The following is a 22,410-nucleotide window of genomic DNA, read 5'->3' as shown; positions in this document are numbered from 1 at the left end:
CAGTCTGCAGTCAACTCTGACACAGTATTCTAAGCAGATATACTCCTCCATTGGGTCCCGTGGATGCACAGCGAATGCATGCAATAAGAGCGCGGTATGTATGTATCTTTTGGTATTGGCTGTGCTGTACTGTACTGTATTATTTAATAATGTATTGAATTGTTAACTTTTTACATCTGCTAAAGTAAATCACTTTGTGCGTTGGAAACACATACAATCGATTGGGCAATGCTTATTTGAAAACGATAAAATTACTTTAATACCTCCATAATCCAATTTAAATTACTCACCCTTACCTGCAAAGCCCTCAACAATACCACCCCTTTATACATCTCAAATCTCATGTCATTATCATCATCATTTATTTATATAGCACTAATTCTGCAGCGCTGAACAGAGAACTCACTCAAATCAGTCCCTGTCCCAATAGAGCTTACAGTCTAAATTCCCTAACAGACACACAGACAGACAAGGGTCAATTTTGATAGCAGCCAATTAACATACAAGTATATTTTTGGATTGTGGGAGGAAACCAGAGCACCCGGAGGAAACTCACACAAACTCGGGGAGAACATACAAACTCCACAAAAATAAGTACATTGTCAGGAATCGAACTCATGACCCCAGAGCTGTGAGGCAGAAGTTCTAACCACTAAGCCACCGTGCTGCCCCTAAATACTCTCCCTCCTGCCCTCTTAGATCTACTTCTGACTTGTACCTTGTGTCTTCTCTCTGTTACCTCTCACTCCCACCTAAAAGACTTCTCCTGTGCTGCTACACACTTATGGAATTCGAATTCCAATCAGGCTTTTCCACAGACCTTCAAGTCTTTACAAGCTCTCTGAAAAACCATCTCTTTTTAGTGCTTTGTCTTATATCCGATGATACTGCTCCTTTTGTTTCATCTGTGCCCTCTTCCACTTAGAATATAATGCTCTAATGAGCAGGATCCTCAATACCCTTTGTTTTCATGTCTGCATATATCTATCTTGTATGTCCCTGTTTTAGGTATGTCCTGTTTGCCCTACTGTATGGTGCTGCGGAGCACTGTGGCGCCTTATAAATCTATGATAATAGCAATAATAATAAGACACATATAAAAAAGTACAGAAAAAGAAAATGTACTCAATTTCTTATGTCTGTTGCGGAGACCTCAGATTTATGGAAGATAACCCCAATCAGAAATGGTCTCCAGGTGAAAAGAACAATTTCTGTTCATATTCAGTGGCTTTTAAATATGCTGCTCCAGCCCCAGTCCTCCCTTCCTGAGGTAATAAGAAGAGGGTTTGTGTATGCTAATCAGTGGTAAATTCACACATGGGTGTGAATAGCAATCTAATCAGGAATAGCCAGAAACTCTTATATAAACCATTAGTTTCCTCTTGAATATCACAGAATCATAATAATAAATGCATTCAAAAGAGTACAAATTTACTTACAAGTAGACATGAAATTCTTATAAAATATTGATTATTTGATTAAATCCTTCATTTCTACATATTAATTAATCTAATTTCTAAGCTCAACATATTTGATGAACCTTTTCATCCTGATTATAAAAATGTACACCCAAGAATCTTGAACATAAATAAATAACAATATTGCTTTGATGTGTATTTTAGTATCATAAGAACTGGACTTCACAGCACAACAGCGGATTTTTGAAGCCCTTATTGGTGATCTGTGGTCCTGGGAGACATCATGTCTCTGAAATATTTACACCTCACTGTGGAACAGGACCCAGAAACAGCAGGCAACACCAAATAGCTCCAAATATTCACATTCAATGTCTTTAATGTGAATTTATCCTAAATACCCCATGAGTGGCTCTGGCATACAATAAACGTGCTTGTTAAAACCATCAAATCTGGATGGGTACACAGTTTTATATTTTATATTTTAGTTTATTAACTTGTGTTCTAAAAAAAAACTTAATGCAATGAAGAACATGAAAACAGATGTTTTTTAACAGACAATTGGAATAGTCACATCACTTAGAAAGGAACACATGTATGTCACAAGTAAAAAGTAAAGTACTCGTTCACCCACATTCACCCACAACCACTGTTATTTACAATTCTGAGATTTGGTTTGACTGAATTATTCAAGGTAAACCGTCACTTTTCAGCTACATTGGAAACTTGCAACCTTTGAACCCTATGGTGACTATCTTTAAGGAATCGCAGGCGCAGCATTAGCGCCGAAGAGGAATAAGGGAGGATGGTCGCTAGGTGGCCCGATGCAAGTGACATGAAGAAAGGGGGGTGCAGACAACGAAGTCCGTCCTATTTTGTTACACCTAAGCAGTGCAGCTAGCCACTCAGGGAAAGGAGGGGGCAGGCGAGACAGGAGGCAGAACAAGGTGAGAGTAGTTAAAGGAGAGGGGGAAGGAAGCTTATTATACATAGTTTTTCAGTCTTTTAAGGACTCTGAACAACCCTCTGGATCTCCATGGATTTTAAATTAACAGAGGAAGAACTGGACGCTCTAGGGCATCAGCCCTGGGGCTGGTAAATATGAATTCATAAATTCAAATGAAAGATAAAGAAATTTAAATGATGAACTTTAAAAAAAAAAAAAAATCTAAAATTATTAATTTTATTTTGATTAATTTAGCATTGTGTGTCTTTTTAATACTATAAAGTAAATACATTAAAATAAGGAAGCTATGTAGTGTGAACTAAAGTATCAATGTTAGAGGAATTGTATTGTACTCAGATAGCAATTGTTAAGCAGAGAGGCCGGGTTAGGAGACTTGCAAGTTAATGTGTGTAACAAAATAATACTATCCCACTAAGGTGGGACAAGGCAGAGGCACAATTGCTTAGTTCAGGGACATAATTTGGACTCTGTTGTTGTTTTTTTCTGTTTTATTTTTGTTGATCTACTTCATGCATAGACCAACATGCTGATGGTGCTAACAATTAGCCTCCCCTTTCTCAGACATTCTTTTGTTTGATGTGATTAGTTAGGAGACAGGGAGTGAAATTGTATGTTGATCCGGCTGATTACCAGCAGGGGACAAGGTTAAATCCAGGCTGTGGTTACAATTGCAATAAGGAATCATCATATATGTAATTATATACATTTTATTTATTAATAGTAAGATTGTAGTCACTCAGAATATATACATGCTGTGGGTTCTTTTCTTTTATCTATTCCTTCGACTTCCCGGTCACATGTCTGTCCTGTGCTGATGTAGTCGTATAGATCCCCTACCTTAAACTACTACTATCACTACAGTGATATATATATATATATATGATACTACCTTACTGATACTTATTATATTACAGACATTAGGTACAGGTCTGCATACATATATTATTTATTATTAGACTTGTGCAGGTGGAGATTGGAGTCGCAGAAAGAAAGTTTGTTCGTACAGGGAAGCGTAGCTGTCGGTTGTGAGTTAAGTGCAATGATGGGACATTTGCCAAAACACTCAAGAAGGAATAGTCTAGCAAAACATGTGTAAATCGCACCAGGAATGTCCTACTGTTTTCTAGGTTATGGTTATTTAGTCATTTATTCCATTGTATTTTTTATTATTATTTTTTTGTTATTTTTTTATATAAATTCACCAAACCTAGAAAAGGTGCTCCCACACAGAATACCAAAATTCAAATCTACAGAGAACCATCAGCTATATATTACAAAGGGTATAGATTAATAACCCTTTAAGACCCTGACTCAGCACATGAATAGAAAGGACGGCACGTACTAGCTTCTATTGCTAGTTTTAACAGTTTTGATTAACCATTTACTGGCTCAATTTATAATTAACAATTTTTAATATTTCACTGCTACATTATTATTAACACTATCTTTTTAATGCATATCAATAAACTTTAATATGTTTTATTATCAAGATATCCTATGAGTGCCCCAAATAAAACACAATGGTTCTCTGTAGATTTGAAATTTGCCAAAACACACCAGGAAGGAAACTGAGAAGGGTAATTTTGTTGATCTATTTACATTAACCGAGGTGGGACTCAAGGAAAATGAGAGGGAGCAGCGCAAGCAGATGTGTACGAAACTATAGATAATTGGCTGAGCAGGATGTTTGTGTACTCTGGTTGTTACATGGGGGCATTCCCAGGCAGTGCAAAGTGTATGGTAAAGTACAAAAACTTTATTCATTCACTTTACAGAGACTATGGGGGGTCAGTATGGTGGAGATGTTATGAGGCTTTTAGATTGAAATCACAGGCAAAAACCCATAAGTTTCGGAGTACGGGATACATATTTGGCTAAGATCACAGTGGTTCATCAGTGGAAAAGAATGGTGCAGCGATAATGTTTGGAGGCCAGTAAAGTTGAGCAGGATGCTAGAGTGGCTGGCTAGGTATCCAAAAAGGGAAGAAGCTGAGTTGTGGCATTTGTTGCAGGCAGGTTTTTTTATGGAAGGATTAAGGATTTCTGTTATAAGAAGCATCCCCCCCAAGGGGGTGGGGGGGTTTCACAGGAATTTGAAGTCAATTAACATGCAATCTGCAATAGTCAGGGATAAGATTGTCAAGGAGCTAATTTTGAACCGAATGGCTGGCCCATTCCAGGAGCCTCCCAGTTAGAATTTAGTAATTTTTGCCTCTGGGGCTGGATCCTAAGAAGGCAGCAGAAAATTTTAGGCAGATCCAGCACTTAGCTTACCCGGCATGGGCATCAGTTAGCTATGCGCTGGATAGGAGAAGTGTTCGGTCCAATATCAATCCTTTGTCAGGGTTGTAAAAATGGTCAAAAAGCATGGAAAGGGCCCTCATGGCAAAATTAGACATAGAGTCTGCCTTTCAAATGTTGCCGCTGCACTCTGACAGCTTTAGGTTGATGGGTTTTTCAATCTGATGGATATTATTTCATAGACAAGGGTTTACAGTATCATGTGCAGTTTTTCGAAGCCTTTATTTTATTATAGCAGTGGTGTTTTTGAATCAAGCACAGGATGCAAATAAGTGGTGCATGATTTTTTTGTGACAGGGCCAACAGAGTCAGATCAGTGTAAGAATTGGCTGTGTGAGTTGGAGACTGTGCTTAAGTATTTTGAGTAGAGGAGCTCTAGGGTCAGAGATGTCAGGGGCACACATTAATAGGGTGAGAAATAAAGTGAAAACCTGTTTATTACCTCCCGTGGCAGCAGTAGAAGCAAAAATTGTGGTTTAATTGTGTAGGTTTTTTAGAGTGACGGGGTGCACCTTTAAGTTGTTGCACTTGATATTTTTAACAATATGCAGGAGGTGCTTTGGAGGTTGTTGTTACAGGAGGTCGTAGCAGTGGGGGGCTTCGGTCCCCATAGACAGGGTCATGAGGACCTTGCTTGGCAGGAAAGCGGTGAGCAAGGCATAGGAAGTGGGGAGCAAGCAGGGCCGGGCAGTATCACCCAGGGAAGATGGACACATGCCTGGTTCCAGCTTCAACGGTTGGGCCAATACCAACGGCCAGGGCCGCCGAGAGGGGAGGGGAGCGGGTACTAATTACCCGGGCCCGGGCATGTCAGGGGGCCCGGCCCGGGCCCTAGTGCCGACAATTTTTTTTTTATTTTTTTTTTCGGGGGGGGGGGGGGGGGGGGGCTCGGTCGTTGGTGGGGGGAGCAGGGTAGTTAAAAAAAAAAACATACTCACGAGATTGCGGCGCCGGCGTGCCTCCTCACTGCTGCTCTGTGCTCCATTACTCCAGACAGACTGAATGCCGGGTGTGACATCATCATGTCACACCCAGCATTCAGTCAGTCTGGAGCAATGGAGCACAGAGCAGCAGAGAAGACAGGGAGGGAGAGAGAAGTAAAGGTAAGTGAAGGGAGGAAAACGGGGAGGGGGGGGGCAATAGCAGCATGACACAGGGGGGTTAAAAAAGGGACAATGGCAGCATGACACAGGGGGGTTAAAAAAGGGACAATGGCAGCATGACACAGAGGGGTTAAAGAAAGGAGGGACAAGACAAACAGCATGACACAGAGGGGTTAAACAAAGGAGGGACAAGACAAGCAGCATGACACAGAGGGGTTAAAAAAAGAGGGACAATAGCAGCATGACACAGAGGGGTTAAAAAAAGAGGGACAATAGCAGCATGACACAGAGGGGTTAAAAAAAGAGGGACGTGGGGCTGGCTGTAATTTTCTAAATGTAGCCATTTTTTTTTCCAAATAGGTCCTCCAATACTCCGGGATCCAGACAAGCCGCAACTAAAGAAACCAGCAGCCACATGTGGTAAAAGTGAGAAGAACAGGTAGGACAGAGCAGCATAGTGTGTGAAATGTTGTGATTCTAGTAGGGACAATGCCAATATTTGGTGAGTGTTTGGTGAGCCCAGCGGGCGCAGGCCAAGACTGAACTCTTTCTGTACACACTGCATTCTTCCTATACTACACAAGGGTGCTAGATGTCCTGAAAGTCAGGAGTGCTTGTACAAATGTCACGCTCTGCGGAATTCAGGACCTAGTGATTTTATTGTGCTAGCCACGCCCCAACGGCGAAGTGCCACGCCCCCAATTGTTAGACCATACCGCTGAAAAATTTTGCTTGCTCCACTATAAGGGGGGGCCCCATGAATTTGTTGTATCGGGGCCCTGAATTCTTCTTGGCAGCCCTGCCAACGGCATGCCAGGTTTCAGCAATTGGAGGGTGATTCATGCCAAGGGACTGGTCTCAAGAGGACATTGTTGCGGTGCCTAGATGGTAGTAGGCAGAACACGCCCTATTTTTCCAGATGGAACTGGAAAAGGTGATAAATTTTATTAGCCTTGCACACCGCTTGTCTGCCAAGTTTGGAAGTGTTTAATAAAGCTGTGACTAAAATAATCTTGCCAAATACTTTTCTCAGAGTCTTTCTTTATTAGCTCACTGCGTGGGACTCCAGTTAGTCGACCTATATCCCTTATTGTTTGGGAGCAGGTGACAGAAGGTCCACACAGATACATGTGTCATTAGACAGTTGCTATGGATGCTGAAGTAATATTCATTGTGCATCTCTTTCTTCTTGTCTCTTTTAAACGTAAATCTCATAAGATTAATATTTATCAAATATTATATTACATTTGACGGACCACCTAAAGTTATCCTATCAAGATCAAAATCTTTATATAAGATAATAATATTAATAATAAAAATATACAATATTAATACATTAGCCAAAAGATTTGTTCATTTAATGGGAATCATGCATAGCCCTATATTTTAACCTGGGAGCACGACTTTACCGGGGTCCAGGAGATAGTTGACTGGAACTGGTGAGTAGATTAGTCAGGAACAGAATCAGGTCTGATGCACGGGATATCAACACAGGAGAAGAGTCAAAGCAGGGCCAAGTCGGTACACAGGGAAATCCACTGAAGAGTAGACAGGAACGGAAATGGTCTGGTACACGGGGATACACTAAGCCGGCAGGAAACAGGAACAGGTAACAGGGAAAACATAAGGGAGCAGAGTACTATGGTAAACGTATTCCGGGCAATCCTGCAGAGGATTAGCCGGCTATTTAAGGAGAGCAGAACCAATAGGCTGCACGTGATAATGAGGAGCCAGGTGAGTGAGCTCAGAGAAAGTGGCTGGCCAGGTGAGGCATTACATAGAAATGACAGCATGAATGAGGGCAGATTCTGACAGAGAACAGATCTAAGTGACCTTATCTAAGACCTATCTGATCTATCTAGCTAATCTATCTGCCTATCTAATCTACCTAAACTATCGAATCTATCTAAGAACTAAACTAACTGCCTATCTAAACACCGAAGTGGCTATCTAATACCTACCAAACTACCTACCTACCTATCCCTAACTATCTATCTACCTATCTCTAACTAACTATTTATCTACCTATCTATCTAGTTACTCTGACAGAGAGCCCGGTGAGTCATAAATTTCTACAATGACCCATAAAATGGTATATATGTGCCATTAGCTGCAGTCGAATTAAGCGGATTCTCAAATTCCAAAAAGGTTTATAATGGGCCTAATAATTATTAATGGCAGATTCTGCTCCAAACATCAACTTCCCATCATGGTCACCTGAGCCCCTGTGTCTAACAATGCCTGGGTAGGTACTGTACAGGGGAGCAACCACTTGTTTCCAATTAGCTGAGCTACACTTTTTACTGTTGATGTTATACACTGTTGCTTAATGTGTGTAACACAATGAGACTTTCTACACTTATTAGAACATTGACAGGGTTTTCTGCATTTATAACATTGTGCTATACTTCCTGCACTCCTATACTTCATGCAAAGATAGAACTACTTACTTTTGTAAATCACTGGTTGTCCCTCCCCAGTAACCTTCTCCCGATTCCCTACATTTTGTCCTTTACTCAGGCAATCCATTGCCTTGTGCCCAGTTTAACCACATTTAAAACAATGAAGACAACTCTCTTTTTCGCATTTGCCTCCAACTTTCCTTTTTCTATAACACGTTTGAATTTACAGTTTGAAAACCAACATAACTCTGATTCCCTACCTGAGTAGGTTTAATCATATTTTCCAGATTGCTGGTTAGTAGTGTGCAGTTAATTCCTGAATAACAGTTATATTCACTTGCACTTCACTTTGTATATTACTTTAATTAGACCCGTGCCTCTCCAGAAACTTTCTATCTACAGGTTGCTAGTCTGCACTTACAGTTACATGTCTAGGTCTATTCCAGCTGCTTAGTAATTTTTGTCTCTGCTTCCTCACTTGCAGCTTTAGTAAACTGGTCAAGAAGGACATCATCAGTGACTGTTAAGACAGATACGTAAGGTTCAAAATCTCTTCTGACATTACTGTCTTTCTCACTCAACCTTTGGTACAGGGAATGTAGGAATACACCTTGGGAAAAAAGGCTTTGACTCCCTGGAGAGAAGCAAAAAGTACCTTTTGTTTCAGTCCCATTATCCTATACATAACCCTTGCAATTTCTTTCACCTGTTGTCTAGCATTAATAAGCGCCTGAAAAAGTCCAGTGCTGCTTTTTTTTCTTATATGGGAACGTAGAAAGCACTTCAGTTCAACTACTGTTAGATCTCTTTATTGGTCAACATTTCTTTGAATGTACCTGGCTTAATGACCTTTAAAACAGTTCTAATAATTTCTGTCTCAGCATATATTTCTTTCAGCTCGTCATCAATTTGTTTACAGATGTATTTAAAACTAATGACTGAGTCTGCATCAGTTATCCGTTCACCATGTATTTAAACTCTCAGCGGGGTAGATATGCTGCTACGCCTGTGAACTTTACTAGACCATCAGTTGGTCCTGGTTGTACATGATGTGTGCTTGATAATGCAGGTGTGCCCATGTTATTAGTACCCAAATTTGATCACAGTGGGATTTATTTTACTGCATTCTAGCAGAACCTTCACCTTATTATATAATTAAATCAGACAGAACATATCCTGATCCTCTAGGATACTCAATTTTTCACAGTATGTATGCATTTCCCAATGTAATCAAACAGCTCTGACTACTTCTTGTTATACACATTAGGAACCTAATCAACTGTTTTCCATTTCAATGACACTGCAATGTTGTGTAGCTCTTGTTCAGTCAATTTAAATAGATACTTTTTAATGTCCCACTCAAGTCTGCAACGTGTGCTTAAGTTAGCCATTCTGATCTGCGACCTTTGGCTTTTAGTCTTGCAATGCTGCCAGCTGTCGCAAACTGTTTCCACCAGTTAGCCTCATCAGTGGCTTCTTCTCCCTCATGACTCTGTCCTGCAGTTTTTTACTCAGCGGTCTGCAGTCTGCAATGCTGATCCCGGCTCGAGCTCCCAAGTTTGCTTACTTAATGCAGCGCCCTCTACTGAAATCTCCATGACTGACAACAAATCTTTAATGATGCATTACCACATACAATTATGATATAAGGATACCTACAAACCAATATGTACGGGTGGGTTTTTTACTACCATTTTTTTAACATATTCTTTTCAAGCAGCTAGACATGTGTACAATTTTAATAAGTCAGTGAGGGCGATGTTGATTGTGTTGAAGATAAAACCAATACCATCACATGCCTTCATAAGAGCAGTGCCATACCCAGTCAAAAGATATATAAATTCACCTTTAACACGTTAACACAAGCAATATGTAGCCATTGTTAGGTCAAAGTAAATTGACATAGGAAGCCAGACCATCCATGTATCTCTGTCTTATTTATGCCATTTGCAAAGACTTCATTCCAAGAGCTTTCACAAGCAGAGGAATCATGTATAGAAATAACTGGTAGTGCAGCATTATTTATTTGCAGCTTTAACATACAGTATAGCTGCTGTGTTCTTCAACAACACCATGCTCATAAATCCTATGAGATATTGTAACCAACTTGCTGAGTATAAAATATGCAAATTTGTACTGTGCATGCTCACAAAAAAGCTGCACGATTACATCCATATTCTCTGAGACTTGCACCTCCTTATGTTTGGAGATCCCGAACACGGGAGGGAAAAACAGATTAAATACAGTGGCAAACCTGTACAGAGACTTATATACACATGCACAGTGAAACAAAGCAGACTTTAGTGCTTGAAATTTGAATGTACATTCACTTCTACATGAGCACCAATGTTGCTAATTGTGAGTTGCTCCATCATATTCATCCACATTATATAGTGCCAGCAGATTCCATAGCCCTTTACAATGGGGAACAAACAGTAATAAAACAATACTGGGTAATACATACAGACAGAGAGGTAAGAGGGCGCTGCTCACAAGCTTACACTCTATGGGACAGTGGTTGGATACAGAATGGCAAGTGCTACGTCATATTGCATATTTGTTCAGCTAGAATAAAAAGGTTATATTGTATTTAGTGGCCTATATGCGCAGTCACACAACTATGTTGATCAGAGGGTTGTTGTCTTGTGTTAGCTGTGTAGAGGGTGGTACTAGGGTAATATAGGGAGATTAAGAGGGTGGTTGAGGAATATTATAAGCTTGACTGAAGAGGTGGATTTTCAGAGAACTCTTGAAGGTTTGAAGACTTGAGGAAAGTCTTGTGGTGCGAGGGAGTGAATTCCATAAAGTGGGAGCAGCTCGAAAAAAGTCCTGTAACCGAGAATGGGAGGAAGTGAGGAGATTGCAAGAGATACACAGATCTTGTGCAGAACGGAGGAGTCGAGTTGGGAGATATTTTGAGACATGAGGACTGAGGAGATGTATGTCGGTGCAATTTTGTTGATGGTCTTGTATGTTAGTAGAAGAATTTTGTATTGGATTCGTTGAAAAACAAGCAACCAATGTAGAAACTGCAGAGATTGAATGAACACCTGAGACATGAACCTACCAATTTGTGTGGGTATGGGTACAAGATGACAGGAGGTAGAGTAGGAAGATAAGAAGAGAGTAGAAACTTCCTCTTCATTTGAAGGATAAATGAAGATCGAGTGTCAGAGGATGCTGGGAAGGAATTGAGCTGATTGCTAGTCGAGGGAGATGATACCATTTCAAGTCAGATCTTGTCCTTGAAATAGAAAGCAAGATCCTGGGCACTGATGGTAGTCAGAGGGTTTAGGGTTGGCGGATAGAAAAGAGATTTAACTGTGTTAAAAAGGTGTTTGGAATTAGCAGCCTGAGCATAGATGACAGATTGGAAGTATGTTTGTTTAGCAGTGTCCAGAGCATTTCGATAGGAGTGGTAGATAGCAGTATATGCGCTGAAATCATTAGAGGTACAAGATTTATGGCAGTGGCGTTCAGCTTTACGAGAAAGTTTTTGTAGATTTTGTGTTACTTTAGTGTTCCACGGAGTATAAAGAGTTGCTGTAATCACTTGATTAAGGGCAGTTGTAATCCGTACATGAGAATAAATGAATGTAAAGAATATAAATATTGATATAGGAACATATCAAAATAGGTGTTTGGAAACAAAACCAAAAGAAGGTTGTTCGATTGGCTCAAAAGGCCTCTGAAGGGAAACAGTAGTCAACTATGACTATGCTAGCATAATGCATCATTTTCTTATGCTGTAGATGCTTGAGACAAGCTTTAAACCTCTGATATTCTAAAGCAGAACCCATTGTGATTACAGAATTGTGTACACCTGAATCTGCATTTAAATTTGGTTACATAGAGCAAATCATGTCCATCTTAGTAGTGTTAGGCACTGAACCTCATGCCGGAAGAGGCAGTAGCCAGTAGTCGCTTTAGTAAGTCTGCAGGTTAGTTAAGGGTGTGAATCAAAGAGTCCAGGGGAGGGATGGCAAATTTTAACCCGGGAGGCAAGACTCAATTCAGCAACCTATTAGGAACATTTTAAAGGAAAAAAAATGCAGGTGGCTCAGTGACCCAGCCCAAGGTAGCCCACTATGAGACCGGCCCAGGCGGCAGATGCCCCCCAGCCGAGCCTGCCCCTGCCAGTAACATGCACAATTAGACACTGTAAAAACAATGTTGCTGTCATTGTGCCATCATCTACTTTTTCTTCATATCTCCCTTAATTAATTAATATATGTTTTGTGGCCCAACTTCACACGGGGTCAAAAATGTTTGTTTTTTGCTTTCTCTGAGGTTTAGTGTCAACAAAATGATCCCCTCACCCCATCCTCCACCCCCAACAAAATGTTCCTTATATTTTTATTTCTACCAAGTTTTCTCCATTATAAAAGAGAAAAAAGATATTTAGGATTTCATCTGTTGTACTCGCGCAACATATTGCAAAAATAAATGTTAGCCCATCTGTTACTGCATTTTCTTGAGAATGCTTATAGTCCAACATATTAATGTTATATCCATTCTAATATCACTGTTACATATTGTAGAACACATACATTTTTATTCTATGTGGGGTAAATCACATTTTTACAGTATAGCAACCTTACATAGGGACTATTTGCAAAAGTACCACAATTGTTTTCTCCTCCTGCACAGCCGACACTGCAGTAAAAGCTCTCCTGGAATAATATGAATAAAAGAAGGATTTGACTATCGTTTCTGTAACTAACTAGGGAGCAGCTACCATTACTCACATTGCCTCCTCTGATCCTCAATTTTGCAAAAACATCACTTTTTTGTGTGAGTGCTAAAACGTAGTGTAGGCAAAATGGAGGCAATGATGCTATTTCAGTGTCTAAAGGTGAACCCATTGGTTTTTAAAATGTGCACCATTCACAGCTCACATTTCCAGACCCACAACTACTTGGCTTTGTAATACCTGTAAAGCTGGTTCTATCTTTCCATTGGTGAACTGTGAGTTCAGTAGCTCATGCCATAGCAATCAGGTGGGAGCAAGAAGGTATAGGAAATAGGAGTGCAAATGTGAGGGGTAAGTGAAGAGTAGAGGCATGTTCAGCAGGGTATTGTGTTAACTTTGTGCTGTTTGGGGCCATGATTTGGTGAGGGCAAGAATGGAAATTGTCTGACATGTCAATATACTCTATACAGGTATTTCCGAATGAGCTATAAAAAAGACCTGTGGGGATATGTGGTACAGTGGCTAGTGATATGGCTAAAAAAAAATGTACTTAAGGGTTGCCCTGAACATGAATCAGCCGAATGTGTGTGCACTTGACCTCAGCACCCCCTTACAATACATTGCCTGTGTTAATGTACCCCTTCTCTTTTCTCCCCCGTTCCACCCTCCAAGTTGTAGGCAGTCAGAGCTGTCATTTGCATTTAGACATGGATTGCACAAAATTGCTTTCACTGGTGGAAGTCCTGTTCTGGCACAAGGGCAGATCTAGGTCACGTAACATATGGCACGCAAAGGGACTTACATCCGAAGAAGAATAAGGCTAACAATGTCTAATTTACTTTTATATTATTTATCTTTCCACTACAATATCATTTACCCTATGGAAATAAATATGCAAATGTACATCTTTTGTTACTAACATTACGCAGTTACAATGAAAGTAAGCAGTTACAATGAATCTTTATAATCATAACGATACACATGACCACCAGCTGTAAATAATTGGTGTCAGGCACCATCGCCACATGTCCATTCAGTGCCAGGGACTGCAAAGCCGCGTCACGGTGCCTAGCAATGAGACACGGCTTCTGTGCCTGTCCGGCACCCGGCGGGCTATGTTCGTATCGCTGGGACGCTTTCTCTCTCTATGTTCCGTGGTCAGCTGTTCTGCCGCCAATTCACAATGCCACCAATAGATACTTCCTTACACTATATATAGGAGCTCTGGTACCATTAGGGTACCTGAGTATCAAGGCCCATTTATGCTCCAGCGCTCCTCTTTTCTTCATAGCATCCTGACTGACATTCTGGCTCCTGACCTGGGTTTACCTGACCTTTCTCTTGGATTTTCCTTTGGCATGTATAGATCTCCTGGCTTGACATTCGTCTTCCCTACTTCGCTATTGCCTAACTCTTTGGTACCTATTTGCTCGCACGGCCTGACCCCAGATTACACGACCGCATTTGTTCACTCTCTACTTTGCTGGTGGATAACTAGGATGGCCATGACTTTCGAGTCTTCTGCAGCAAACTCCATACCCCCTTGCGGGATCTATGGAGAAGACTAGAAGCCAGTTTAGACACTGCGTCTTCTAGCTTAGCAGCACAAATATCAGCAAGTAGGCCTCAGTTTCTGCAAACCCGTGACAGTATACTCTGGCTATATGTTGTAAACCAGACACCAGAAGCACAATAGCGCTAGGATAATAGTGGAGCGCATGCGCGTCCCAATGTAGTACTAACTTTAACCGGAAGTTACATGTGGAACGCATGGAGCGTTCCACAATATGTGAGAATTACACACTGAAAATACGTTAAGGTAATATTTATACCGGAAATAGTGGGGCATAGATGTTGTCACTCAAGTAGTAAGTGAAAAGCAAACCGGAATTGAGGGTTGGAACGCATACAGCGTCCACCCCACGATGTTTTTATGATCTCTATTTATATTATTATATTTTTTTTTCACTTGAGACTTCTTCCTTCTTATGTTTGAGATTTATTAGGGAGTGTTATGTATTCGAGCATTGACAGAGGGGATTTTTAAATAATTCCATTCCTGCTGTAAAATGGATTATCCTCTTCCTCTTTTTATTGTTAAAACTACATGTCTTTTTACCAAATGCATATAATATATGAAGTTTTGGGAGATTCAAATAAAATGCAATATGATTATGATTATCTGGTAAAGAGATGTAATTTAAAGTAGAACGATTCTGTTTTGTTTTATTGGAAATGTATGTAACCTTTGAACTGAGATCACAATAGCTTCCTGTATAAAAGGGAGCTCATTTGATACTAGCCCTATCCTTGAGAAAGACCTATATTGAAAGGTTGAAACGCGTTGGAAATAGGGCTACTGGATCTGGAATACATGAGGACCCCATCTTTACCAACTAACCACCAGTGAAGTGGACCCCGGGGACACTTATTACAAGCTGTTTTTCCACCTTCATCTGGTAGGGACCCTCATGATCTTATGGTCCAGTTTTTATGTTAAGTTTTTTAATTTATTTATATGTGTCTATGTAATAAACATCTTTAGTACAAACGGTATTACGCTAGATCCGTTTTTTTGCCTTTTATATACCCTATGGAATATGCCTATCTGAGAGAAAATCCTGATGATTCATATGGGAGGTCCCTAAAGAAATTTGAACCCAAACCTGTTGTTTCCCTCCATCTTGTAAGTGCACTCACATAAGAGATTGGGTGAAGACACCACATGATATCTAATTAAAGCACATTTATATCTTTTATCTGGTGAGTGGATTCACATAAGAAGAAAGGATTGAAGTCTTTTCACACATTCACTACACAACTTCAGCTTTTGTGACTGTATTACACTATGTTGTGTTTTTGTATTTTTTATGTTATGCCATCATATATTGGAAGAAAATTCTGAATGAAAAGATCTTCACATCTTCAAATTTAAGTATATTTTTTATTCACCTATGAATATTTGTACCACTTGTATTGCTGTAGGGAATGTCATTTTCTCCTATGTGATCACTACCACAGCGCTGTAACATTCCTATTTTGATTTACTTATGTTATATATTGGGGAAGTTGTGTGATTCCCCTAGGTGTGTTTAGCAGCAGTGGGATAATAGCGCTATCCATCTCTTCTTGAACTATACATTTGCTAATACTCTGGCTATGTCCACTGAAGGTATGGGTGAACCATCTGCTCGTTATCTATTGCTCCATCTTGCTCTCCGTATTGATCAGCAGGAATCTGAACAAGCCCAACTACTTCCAATGTTTCCAGGGAGTGGTTTCCCGTCTGGATTTCCTTTAAAACTCTTTAACTGCCTCCCAGTTAGTGACCATTACCACCTCAGGGGTGACCTGCCTGACTCTCCTTCTTCTATGGCTACCACTACCACTCTAGGGATCCATTTACCTGATGTGGTTTTCTGAATTAACGTTCAATTGAGTTTGAGTGTAACTCTGCGTCCTTTCCCTCGGAGTTATCCAAGGTCGCATTTATCATTTCCTTGCTCTTGGGACAGGCCTTGGCCTGGGCTTCCCCCCTCTGGGAGAGGGATGACCCCCTGTTATGGAACTCTTCATCCTTTATTGAAGCCTCCAGTATCTTGAATCTGCATCAGGGTTCGCAGACCATGGGAGAGTATGCAGTCCACTTTCACACTTTAGCGTCAGATTTAAAAAGGAACAATGTGGCACTCATGGCAACCTTCTGGCAGGGTTTGGCAGACCGAATTAAGGATGAGTTGGTCTCTCATAAACTCCTTGCTGACCTTGATGCATTGATCTTCCTATGTAATCCTATTGACTTATTCTTTCAGAAAAGCAATCGAGAGATCTACCACTAAAGTTTTTACTTTAGCCCCTCTATTTGACGAACCTATACAGATTGGGCAATCTCGTCTGTCACCTGAAGAACACAGGAGAGGCATCAAGCAAAATCTTTGTTTGCATTGTGGGGAATTCGGCCATCTGATATCTACATGTCCCAGGAGACCGGGAAACGCCTCCTCCTAGTCTTTAACAGGGAGGCTGGTCTAGGAGTTAGATTTAGCACTCCCTACACTTCCTCCAAACCAGATTTTTCTATTACTATTTCCTTGGAGTCTCTTAGAGGTCCCTTTGAGACCTCCGCCTTTGTTGATTTTGGCTCTGCCGGAAATTTAATCTCCGCCAATTTTGCATCACAACTCCATATACCCACTTGGATTCTGTCTAGCTGCTATTCCTCTCCAAGGTGGATGGGAATCGTATCACTAACGGTTGCATCTCTTGGGTCACCACACCCATTCGGCTGACAGTTGAAGTGTTACATTCAGAGTGGTTCAAATTTTTGATTCTCCCGAAATCCATAATTTTGGTCATCTTGGGACTCCCTTGGCTCAGGATACGTGCACCACAGTTTGATTGGGAGGCAGCTCAAGTCACTTCCCGTGGTCCATGATGTCACAAAGGAGGTCTTTCTACTGTGAAAACTGTTCCAGTTGCCATCACATGTCATGCTCTCTCATCCCAGCCAACTCTTCCTCCACTTCCGCCTTCAAGAAGTTTTCTGTAAAACTGTCTCTGAGGTTCTCTCTCCTCATCGGCCATGGGACTGCCATATTGGCTTCCCAGGCAAACCTATACCCAAAGGCAGGATCTATTCCCTCTCGCTTCCAGAAAACCTTGCTATGCCTCAGTACATTGCAGAGAACCTGCTACGAGAGTTCATCAGGAGGTCTTCTTCTCTGGCCAGTGCCGGATTCTTCTTCGTAAAGAAGAGAGATGGGAAGCTACGCCCCTGCATTGACTATCACCAGTTAATCGCAATTACCATCAAGAACAGGTATCCTCTTCCCCTCATTACTGAGTTGTTCGACCAGATTAGTGGCTTCAAAATCTTCTCCAAACTGGATTTACGAGGGGTTTATAATCTAATCAGTATCTTCAGCACTCATGACGGTCATTATGAATACCTGGTGATGCCCTTTGGGCTCTGTACTGCTCTGGTGGTGTTCCAATCTTTTATCAATGAGGTCTTCTGAGACCTTTTACACAAATCAGTGGTAATTTATTTTGATGACATCCTGATTTTCTGCACAGACTTTACCTCTCATCGGTCTCATGTAAAGGAGGTACTATCTTGCCTACACCAGAATCTCTCTTCTGCAAACTTGAGAAGTACAGTTTTGAAGTCTCTCTGCTCCGTTTTTAGGATACCTGGTCTCGGGTTCTGGTCTTCAAATGGACCCCGAGAAGATTTCCGCTATTACTAACTGGCCACAACCCCAAGGCCTGAAGGCAGTGTAACATTTAATCTGGTTTTCTAACTACAGGCAGTTCATCAAGCATTTCTCTACCCTAATTGCTTCTATTACTGCACTCACCCGAAGGTCTGCCAATCCCAAATTATTATTATTAATGTTTATTTATAGAGCGCCACAAAGTATCTGTAGCGCCGTACAAGGACAAACAATGGTACAGTACAGGGTGAAACAGTACAGTACAAATAACAGTAAGCACTATAACTCTGGGAGCTCAAACCACAGCTAGATAGAGAGGTGGGGGATAATCAGTACAGGCTGGTAACCTGAGCCCAAAAGGGTGGGCGCGGATGACAGGTGAAGAGCCACTGAGAGGAACAGAGCGAGGCGAGAGGATTCGGAGGGCAGAAGGTCCGAGAGGAGGTGAGCTGAATAGCTGGGGAGCAAAGTTAAAAGTGGTGGAAACAGGAGGCAGGAGAGCCCAGCTCAGAGGAGCGTACAATCTAAAGGGAGGGGAAGACAGACAGAGACACAAGGGACAAACGGGTGAAACGGAGACAGAGTCGAGGAGGGGGGGAGAAGGAAAGAAGGGAAGAGAGAGAGAGGTAGCCAACAGGTGGGAGGTTATGCAGGTGACTGAAAGGCTTTCATTTGAAAGATGGCAGATTGGGGGATGTTCTGAGAAGAGGTAATCAGAGGAGAAGAGAGGCGACAATCGTTGGACGATGGCAGTGGGCGGGATTGAGTGTGAATAAAGATGTGGCTGGAGATGTAGGGAGCAGTGGAGTTGGCGAGGGCCTTGTAAGTCAGAGTGAGGTGCTTGAAAAGGATTCTGTAGGGGAAGGGGAGCCAGTGGAGGGCTTGGTAGAGTGGGGAGAGAGAAGTGGAATGGCGAGAAAGGAAGATGAGCCTAGCAGCAGCGTTGAGTAAAGATCGAAGAGGAGCAAGATGAGAGAGGGGGAGGCCAATAAGGAGAAGGTTGCAGTAGTCGAAGCGTAAGATATCAGAGAGTGGATGAGAGATTTGCTGGCATCCTGGGAGAGGAAGGGCCGAATGCGCGCAATGTTGCGTAACTGGAAGCGGCAGGATTTGGCAAGAGAGTGAATGTGAGGGGATTCGGAGAGAGAGGAGTCGAGGATGACGCCCAGGCAACGGAGTTGGGGAACGGGAGAGATAGAGGAGTTGTCGACAGTGATAAAGAGTTTGGAGGGGAAGGAGGTACAAGAGGGAGGAAAGACAATGAGTTCGGTTTTAGATTAAATTGAAGAAATCTAGAGGACATCCAGGAGGAGATGGCAGAGAGGCATGCAGACACCCTAGAGAGAAGGGAGGGAGAGAGATCAGGAGATGAAAGGTAGAGTTGAGTGTCATCCGCATAATGGTGGTACTTGAGGCCAAAGGAGCTGATGAGTTCACCCAGTGAAAAGAGTAAGGGTCCAAGAACCTTGGGACCCAACTGGAAGGGTGGAAGAGGGGGAGAGAGACCCAGAGGTGGAAGCACAGTAGGAACGGTCGGGAAGGTAAGAGGTGAACCAGGAAAGTAAAATGTTGGCCACCCAAGGCAATTTTCTCACTCAAGGCTCTCAAAAAGGCTTTTGCGCCTGCTCCGGTTCTGGTCCATCCAGAACAAAGGAAACCTTTCTTCGTAGAGGTGGATGCCTCCTCGATTGATGTAGGGGCGAGAATCTTCTTCTGGTAACCTTCGCCCCTGTGGCTTTTTCTCCAAGAGGTTTACTCTTTCTAAGCGCAACTATGGTATTGGAGTCAAAGAATTACCTGTCATCAAATTGGCCCTGAAGGAATGGCGCTACCTCTTGGAAGGTGCTGCCCATCCTGTCACCATATTTAGCTATCACAAAAACCTACTTTATCTCAGGGACGCCCGTTGTTTGAATCCTCATCAAGCTAGGTGGTCCCCTTTTTTTTTTTTTCACGATTTGACCGAAGACTCTCCTATCAATCCAACTCCAAGAATTTTTGGGTCGATGCCTTACCCCGATCTTTCAATGAGTCCGACTTATTTCAGGGCTCTGTGCCTCAACCCATGTTTGAGCCATCTAGCAAAATCACCTTGACCTGAACTTCTCCCAGGTCTCCTTCAGTAGAATGTTCATGTCTTGATCCTCCTCTGCACCTCAAGGCACTCCGCTGGGCTCATGTCACCAAGTTTTCAGCTCAAGCCGGGTTTAAGAAACCTCATGCTCTACTTTTCTGGTGCTATTTGTTGCCCACTCTTTGTACCAATGTTCATAGCCTCCTGTGAGGTCTGTGTCCAGAGCGAGACTGCTAGGCACACCCCTGCTGGATTACTCATGCCTCTGCCTGTTCTAGAACGTTCTTGGGTCAGTGTCTCTATGGACTTTATTTCCAAATTGCCTCCCAGCAATGGGTTTAATACTATTTGGGTTGTCGTGGACAGATTCTCAAAGATGGCCCACTTTGTCCCGTTAAAAGGCTTCCTTCGGCCCCGAAGCTTGCCCAAGTCTCCATTAAAGAAATTTTCCGTCTCAATCGTTCATTTCTGATCACAGTGTCCAATTCGTTTTGCAATTTTGGAAAGCCTTTTGTGAGGAGTTGAGAGTGGCCCAATTTTCCTCAGGTTATCACCCTCAGAACAATGGGCAAACATTGCTTTTCCTCTGGCATCCCGTCTGACTGGAGTAATTTCCTCACTTGGGCAGAGTTCGCCCATAATTACCACGCCCACTGGCTGGTATACCCTTATTTACAGTTTCTGGTACCCACTACTCTGTGCCCGACTTTGCCTCTTCTCTGGCCTCTACAGTTCCTGCTGCTAACACTCTGGTTTGTGATTTGGCCCACATCTGGCCCAGATTTTCATCTACCAATGAAAATTGTTAAAGTCCACTCAACAATACAAGCGTTCTGCAGATCGTCTCCATAAAGCGGTTCCCATTCTTCAACCTAGAGATAAGGTATGGCTTTCCACATGGAATCTTAGGCTCTCGGTGCCTTTCATGAAACTGGCCCCCAAAATGTATTGGTCCTTTTGAAGTAATTCAAGTCTAACCCTCTCTTAAGATCCATAATGACTTTCATATATCCCTACTTAAACCTTTGGTGCTAAATAAATTCTCTTATGCTTCCTCTCATTCACCTGCTGCCTTATCCACTATGGACAGTGTATTTGAGATTAGACATATCGCCGTTTACAAGGAGGCTCCCAATATCTAGTCCATTGGAAATGTTATGGACCCGAAGAGAGATCTTGGGGTAATGAAAAGGATATTCAAGCTCCCTGTCTCCTTGTCAACTTTCTTAGGGAGCGATCCTTGAAGAGATCTTATTTTGGAAGAGAGGGGGGTACTGCCAGGTGCCGTCCCCGCATGTCCATTCAGTGCCAGAGACAAACACCTTCTCCTGCCGCTCAGCCGTGTCCCGTTGCCCACTGAATAGTGAAATGTTTTATTAACAATTGATTGACTAGATATTGTTTTCATTAAGGAACACTTTAATACCGGTTAGTTCAAAAATAGGTATAATATGACCTTGTGCAATATATAACCTTTAGCCTATGTTATATTTGCCTATGTTATATTGACAAATGTATGCAAGCTGTTGTTGAAGGACTGTTTCCATATATGAAAAGTGTGAATTTCATCACTATATTGACAGCAGGGACAAATCATACCGTCCACGTGCTATCAAATAAATTTGCATTTATTATGCCCGTTTGCTCTTCTTGTTGGCATTTATTTGTCTATATACTGTTTGGGGATCATAGAAACATAGAATTTGACAGCAGATATGAACCACTTGGCCTAACTAGTCTGCCCAATTTTTAACAAATGGTAACCTCAAACCTTATTTCATCCTCAGTTATTTATAAGGATACCCTTATGTCTATCCCAAACATGTTAAATTGCTCTACCTTATTAGCCTCTCCCACCTCTGATGGGAGGCTTTTCCACTTATCTACTACCCTTTCTGTGACTTAGTTTTTCCTCAGATTTCCTCTGAACCTATTTCTCTCCAGTTTTAGTGCATGTCCTCGTATTCTAATACTTCTCTTCCTTTGAAGAATGTTTCCCTCCTGCACCTTGTTAAAACCCTTGATATATTTGAATATTTCTATCATATCTCCTAGTTTTATTCTCTGCTCCAAACTATACATACTAAGATCTTTTAGTCCTTCCAAGTAAGTTTTGTGCTGTAGGCCCTGCATCATTTTAGTTGTCCTTCTTTGTACAATCTCTAATTTACTTATATGCTTCTGGAGATACGGCCTCCAGAAATGAACACAGTATTCTAGATGAGGCCTTAACAATGAC

The sequence above is a fragment of the Mixophyes fleayi genome, chromosome 3 (assembly GCF_038048845.1).
Source record: "Mixophyes fleayi isolate aMixFle1 chromosome 3, aMixFle1.hap1, whole genome shotgun sequence".
NCBI lineage: Eukaryota > Metazoa > Chordata > Amphibia > Anura > Limnodynastidae > Mixophyes > Mixophyes fleayi.
Note: the sequence above shows the minus strand (reverse complement) of the source record.